This window comes from Pteropus vampyrus, unplaced genomic scaffold (assembly GCF_000151845.1).
Source record: "Pteropus vampyrus isolate Shadow unplaced genomic scaffold, Pvam_2.0 Scaffold231, whole genome shotgun sequence".
Taxonomy (NCBI): domain Eukaryota; kingdom Metazoa; phylum Chordata; class Mammalia; order Chiroptera; family Pteropodidae; genus Pteropus; species Pteropus vampyrus.
The window spans coordinates 1111753-1119045 of NW_011889012.1; positions in this window are offsets into that span (position 1 = coordinate 1111753).

Genomic DNA, 7293 nt, shown 5'->3' on the forward strand with positions numbered 1-7293 from the left:
GCTGGAGGAGACCCCCTTCCTACCATGCCGGCCGGGGTGGAAGGCGTCACTCCTTCGTTTTGCCCTGGGGCCCGGGGCCGCCGCAGGCTGCACGCGGGGGCCAGGGTCTGGGCAAGGTCCAGGGCCGCCACAGGCCCTGACTGCAAGAGCTGTGATGTTGACGTGGGGGGCTTTGCAGCAGGGGACGCCGCCCTTGCGCGGCTCCCGCAGAGCCCAGGTCCTGGGTCGGGGGCGATCCCTGGCGCCCTGGGCTCGCCTGCGGCATATTTGGGGGCGGGGAGCCGGCAGGTGTGTGTGGCTCGCCCGGATCTCCGCGCATCGTCTCTGGCGCGTCACCCCGCTGCCTCCTGCGCCGCACCCACCAGATATGACCGCCTCTGTGCGGCGCTGGAAAATCTCACGTCGCCACCAGCCGGCCCCGCCTAGTTCGCTTGGGGAAACTGAGACCTGAAGCTAGGAGTCTGGGTGGCGGCCTGGTTTTGAGAGCCTCGTGGGGCCCAGCCTCTGGGCGAGGGCTTGTCTGAACATTCCCTGGCGGGGAGGGGCCGATACCCCATTTCTCAGGGTGCGACTTAGGCTCACCCGCTGTAGTCACTCGCTCAGCTCCCACGGCGGGGCGGGGACTCTGAACCCCGGTGCTCCCTGGCTTCTCGTTCTTTCCTGAGGCCGGCTCTCCACACTGCAGTGTGGCCCTTGGCCATAGCGTGAAAACCAGTGGGGAAGAGGGTGGATCAGACTGGAGGGGTGTACATATAGTGAGCACTTACTGTGTGCTCTCAGCCTGAGGGGTCGGTGTTCCCAGAGACCCCCCCAGTGGAAACCACCCCCCTCTCAACCAAGGAAGGGGGGCAGCACCTGCGGTGTGGCAGTGGCACTGGGATAGTGGCTGAGGGCAAACGGCAGGTGGTGGGAGGCAGAATTCTCCAGAAGAGGGTTTCTGAAATGGACAACTTGCTCTCTGCAGGCGGCCTGCAAGCAGGGTACCCCCAGTCTCGTAGGCTCTCCAGACACGTTTATCTAATGGGAGGTGGGGATAATGGCGGAGTGCACGCAGGGTAATTTGGGGCTTTCCGTAACTGTAATTGATACCTGTGGCCTGCCTGTCATCAGGGAGAACTCTGGAAGGGGCCATGTCATCCCCCTATTGGTGGCTGTCCCGGAGGTGGGGTATGCGGGCACGGGGGCCGTGGGAGTCGTGGTTAGAAAGAGCAAGGGGACTGGGGTTTGAACCGTACTGTCCACCCGGTGGTCTTGGGCACATCGTGGCACCTTCCTGAGCTGGCTTCCTGACGCAGAGAAGCAGAATGGCTGGTTGCCTGGAGAGAGTAAGGTGCGAGTGAGAAACTCTGCACACAGTAGGTCCTTAACAGCTTGTGATGGACATTGCTAGATGGTCAAGTTCACCTTGGTCTTCCTGAGTTAATCCAGCCCTTCGGAACTGGCGACGAGCATGCTCTGCTGTCCACCTGTCACTCGTGCCCAGCCCATTATTTGCATAGCAGTCATTTTCTCTACACTCACGGTGGGGGACAGCAGTGTGGTCCCTTGTCCCTGGCACTTGGCGCTAATGTCTGGCCACTGCGCACATCTGGCAAGTCAGGGGCTTCCGCCATCAAAGGCAGGCCCCCCCACGGCCCTCCCCGTGGAAGGCTGGCATCGTTCCGGAGCTCGGCGCCAGCAGGTGTGCTGGGCATATGTGGTCCAGTCTCCAGCCGCCCAGATGGGCCAGACAGTCAAAGCTTGAGGCACATGGGCAACCTGCCCTTTAGGAGGCTCCCCCTTCCCCTATGCCGCCAGGGCTGCAGGAGTGTCCTCCCTCAGTCTGATAGCAAGGACACTCTTGAGAGGGCTCGGGTGGCAGCGAGGCCTCGTGCAGTTGCCACTCGTTTTGTTCGGTGTTGGTTTCGAGTGGCCAGGGAAATCGCAGGGGACGGCGTCCTGCACCAGAAGGCCTGGATCCGGGTCCAGCGCGCTAGCCGTGGGTCCCCTGTGCCTCCGTCTCTCCACCGTATGGAGGGGATGCCTGAGCCTTGCCCGCCATGCTGGCCCATACACGAGGGGCCCGGTAGATGGTGATGAGTGTGGCAGTGGCTTCATAATATGGTCACAAGGTGGGACAAGGTGGGGCAGAGGAAAGGGCCGGAATGGGGAGGGGACCTGTGCCAGCTCTGCCACTGATGGGCCTGGGTCCTGGACCCATCGTCGCTGATGCTGATATCCCCTGCAGGTCCGGGAGGCGGCCTCCCCCGGGAGGTCAGAGGTTCGTGGAGGGTTCTGCTGGTCGCCAGGGCCGCCCCAGCAAGGTTCAGAGTAAGACCGGGCCTTAAACAGTCGCGCTTTACCCTCTCACAGCTCGGAGGCTGGAGGCCCGAGGGCGAGGTGTGGGCGGGGTTCGTTCCTCTGCCGCCTTTCTCCTTGGCGTGTAGATGGCCACCTTCTCCCCGTGTCCCCACATGGTCGTCCCTCTGTGTGCGTCTGTGTCCTAGCCTCTTCTTTTAAGGACACCAGGCATGTTTGGATGAAAGCCCATCCCGATGACCTCATTTTACCTTAATCACCTCTATGAAGGGCTTATCTCCAGGCACAGTCACATTCTGAGGTCCTGGAGGTCAGGACTTCAACGTGTGGATTTGGGGGGAACACATTTCAGCCCGTGACAGGTGGAGAGCCTGGGGAGGAGGCTCAGCCAACTTCCGTTCCCACGGCTGCTGCGTTAGCATCACGGAGCTGGAAGGGACCTGGAGGATGCTCCAGCGCACACCAAACACACTCGCCCGCCCAGAGGGGAAACCGAGGGCCAGGGAAGGACGAGCAGCTCTCCAGGGTCAAGGACAGTACGTGGCAGAGCCAGAACCGGAGCCCTCGTCCCCGACACTGGTTGGCGCAGGGCCCAGCATTTGGGACAGAGACATAGCCCTTCACCTAAGCCAAGTGCGAGCAGGGACGTGGCCGCAGCGATGGTCCCCTCTGAAAAGCGAGGAACCACCTCAATGTGGAGGGAGTGACCGGACACGAGCCATGCGATCATCCGCTCAGTCAGCAAACGTTCACCACACGCCCCCGGTGTGCCAAGCCCGGCTCCAGGCCCCGGGAGTCAGCAGTGGACAAGCAGAAACAAAAATCCATATGCTTCGGAAACTTGCTTTCTGGGGGCGGGGCGGGGGAGCATTCAAGTCCTGTGTGTGAGAAGTTTATACTGTCAGGAGAAAATACTTAAGAAAAGTTTCATTAGGAAGCAGCTGAGGACAAAAACTGCATATCTGAAACAATCTCGACTCTACGAACACACAAAGGAGAAAAGACTGGAAGGGAAGGTGTCCAGGCCCAGCAGTGGCCTCTCTGCTGGAGGCGGGAGGAGCCTGGGTTCCTGTCTGCGTCTTCGTCCCTCGCGTGACTTGCCAAGTTTTCTTCATTTGCTTTTCTTTTCCAACGAAGAATCCAGTGAAAACGAGAAAGCCTTGCCTCGCGGTCTGCGGCGCGTGCGCTCTGGTTTAGGAGTCCGTGACTCGTGGCTCGGTGAGAGGTGCCATTCTGCAAGGCCACGGTCCTTCGGCTGGGAAGGACGGCACCGTGGAGCGTGACGCGGGTAGAGGCGCCGGTGCCGTTTCCCTGTGTGACTCCACCTGAGTTCGGTGCAGCAGGAGACAAATCGTCCGGACCCAGAAACTCATCAGGAACTGCATCTGGAAAGACGGCCATTGCCCAGGAACGAGCTGCCACCTTGGCCCAGGCGTCGCCGAGCTCCAAACCGGGTTCCCCCGACGTCAGGGCCAGCTCCCGGCCAGCCGCCCGAGACCCTGGATTCTTTCTGGTTCCTGTCAGTGGGGTAGTTTGGGGGTAGACGGTATATGTTCTAGTATCAAGTTCTGAGTTTGAGAAACTCATGTACAGTCTAGTCCTACTGTCCCAGAAAAGTGAGTGTGACCGTCCCTTATGCAGAAGTTGCCTGGGCACTCTGACCCTCCAGGGCGCCGTCTGGGGTCTGGGTCAAGCGGCTGGGGGAGATCTGCAAGTCCAGCTGGTCGGGGGAGGAGTCCAGCCTGTTGTGGGGTGGCGGGGAGTGGGGGGCGTCCGGCCACTGGCCCTCGGCCTGGCCCAGCCACAGTTGTCACAGCAGCAGCTACCCAAGGTCTGACCCCAGACCCCTCCTCTGCAGGACTGGCTTCCTCGTGCCCCTCGCTCCGCCCCCGCCTCGGCAGGACAAGGCAAAGCCTCCCCTGAACTCGGGTCTCTTGTGCGCAGGCCCCAGCTCTGCCACTTGCCGGCATTATCGATTGCGAGGCCTCTCTGCGCCTCCAGTGCCACCTCCCCTGGGGTCTTCCTAGGGACCGAGGGTGCCCAGTGCCTGGCAGTTAAGTTATAGGGAAACGTGAGTGGCGTTCACGTGGCAGCTCGTGCTTTTCAATGGCATCCCCGTGCTCTTGTGAGATGCTGCGGGGACCGGCCAGATGCGTGTCCGCTGCCGCGCTGTCCCCGAGCGGTGGCCTGGAGGCTGCAGGTACGCAGGGCAGAGCCACCCGAGCGCAGCGTCTCGGTTTACGCAGTGTCTCCACGGCCGCCGCTCGGGTGTCCATGGCACCGTGCTCCGGTGTCACGGCAGCCGCGCCCCATGGGGCGGTCTCTGGAGCCCCAGGCCCGGCTAGATGCTCCCGAGATGTTCACAGCACTTTTCACAGCCACCGGCGTGTCCCCACTGTGCGGCTTCAGTGTCCCCACTGTGCGGCTTCAGCTCGTCTTCCTGTCGCTGGTGCTGCTCCCTCCCCCGCCCAGCCCACCCCAGTCCTGTTTACGGTTTCCGTCCTGTCCCCAGAGGGCCACCCCCACCCTGTTCTTGGCTGCAGTGGCATCCCTGTGTGTCTGGGACATCCGTCCTGCTCAGGGCAGCGGGGCACCTCCGCGGGCTTCGGTCTCTTCGTGCAGAGAGTGAGGGTTCGGTGGGAGGATCTGGCAACACCATTCCAGCCGGCAGAGCGAGAAACCTGCGCCCAGTGTCACTGCAGAGCACCCCGCACTGGTTCCTGTCCCCGCTGGGCATCTGTCCCCAGGGCGGGGCTGGGCTGGGCCTCCGACTTGCTCCCTCCCGGGGCCCACACGCAGGCCACCCTGTGTCAGCTGTTCCTCCAACATCTGTCCGGTGGACGGAGGGACGATGGCTGGGGCTCAGGTCCTGGCCTTGTGCTCGGCCTCCCCGTCTGTTGGCTGTCGTTCTGGGTCAAGGGCTCAGAGCCAGGCCTGTCGGACCCCCTGCGCCACCTCGGACTTCAGCAGCCCCAGGATCTTCCTGAAATGACATCTCCCAGGCCTCGGTGCTGCAGTTGGGCATGAAGTTCCAAGGAGTTGTCGCGAGGACCACCCCCAAGGCCCCCTCTTCAGCTTGGCAGCGAGTTTCAAATGCTTGACGATGCCCCGGCCCCTTCGTCCTGTGGCTGTTTCATTTCAGGGTCCCGTGTGACTGGGGAGTTGGGTGCAGGAGGCCAACCCCGGGAGCGAGTGAGCGAGGAGTGGGGACCCAGGAGGGTGCGTTGGATGGAGGAGCAGCCACTCCCCGTGTGATGCTCCACGATGCCGGCATTCCCAGCCAAAGGACGGTGGCCCAGTGGGGCAGCACTGCCTAGAACGCTCACCGAGGCACGGACTTCTAGTGCACCCTCCATAGACCTGCACCCCGGAGCTCTGAAGCACCTGAACCCCCAGCGTCAGTGCCGTGGTGAGTCGCCCACATCGCAGGCTCTGGAGCCAAGCCCTCTCTAGCTCTGGGGGCACAGTCCCCCCGCCACCCTCGGGCATGGGGAGCCCGGGTCCAGCAGGCCGACTCTCCGGGTGCTGAGTGAGCCCAGGTTGGCTCACGGGCCTTCGAGGCCCCCCGGCGGTTCTGATCCAGGGGCTCCTCTCCAGCTCTGAGACTGGGCCTCATCTGCCAAGCTCGAGGAGACGTTGCGGGGTGCAGAGTCACAAGCACTGACTCCCTCCACACATTCCACTGCTAGAAAACCGGGAAACGTGCTATGTGTGCCGGGCACCTCCCTGCCTCTACGGGGCACCGGGGGGTGTTGCAGCATGCTCTTGGGGTGCAGTGCTGGGCAGGTGGGTGCAGCATGGGCTTAGGGTACAGAGCAGGGCAGGTGTGGGGTGCAGCACAGGTGTGAGGTGTAATGAGAGTGGCAGTGACTGTGAGTGCTGAGAAGTGGACAAACGGTACTGCTGCTGGTGCTCCCCAGGCCTCCGGAAAGCAGCCGGGGGTCCCCCCAGAACATGATCGCTCTCTCTGCCAGCGCTCTTAGCCCGCCTGCTAATTCTCTCCCCTCTGGCCAAGCCGGGCCCCTCTGAGCCCTGCGAGGCGACCTGAGAACTTCGTCCCGCCTGCTAAGCTGCCTCTCCCCTTCCTCCCGCGACCACCATCTCCCCCCACCCCACAGCCCCTCTCTGCCTGTGTCCGTGCTGAGCAGCTTGCTCGGGGCACCGTGGGAGGCCCAGCCGACAGTCTTTGAAGGAACTAAGAGGAGTTAAAGTACCCGTAACGTGTACACACACCCTAGCCCCTAAGTGGGGTGGGGTGAGGGGCACTAGACGCTCTGAGGGGACACGTCGCGTCCAGCCACAGAGCACTGGGCGAGCAGATCGCTCTCTGCCCGAAGCAGCGGCACCCGAACCCTTAGGGCTGGGGACCCCGGCAGCGCAGACTTATTGAGAACCCCCAAGAGCTTTTGTTGAAGTGGGCTGTGTCGATATTTACGATATTGGAAATCAAAATGGAGGAAATCCTAAAATATTCGTTAATTCGTTGAAGCAGCATAGTAGGTCTTTGTCTGTTACCGTGTGAGTCTTTTCAGCAAACAGACTGGCGTTGCTGGACAGTTTGGCAAATCTCATTAATATCTGGCTTAATACACGGCAGCTGGATTCCCACGTCTGGTCTGTGTTTGGTCAGCCGTGAGGTCACCCGTCCTGTAGCCTCCGGACAGTTCCGTTGGACTCAAGAGAGAGAACAGAGTCAACAAGGAAAATCACATCTTAATCTCATTATGAAAGTGGTTTTGGCCCGGCAGACCCCCGAGTGGGTCTCGGGGGTCCCTAGGGGTCCCTAGACCACACTTTGAGACCTTCTGCACGAGGATGGAACATTACGCAGGTATTAACATGATTGTGAAGGATGAGTAACATGCGTGTGTCTGTGTTGCTGCCAAGTGAAGTGTGCAGGATCCAGAATTTTACACACACTTTCCTCTCTACAAAATATGCAGGAAAAAGACACTAGAAGAAAAATAATCAAAATGTCGTGGGGCCAGGGGCAGC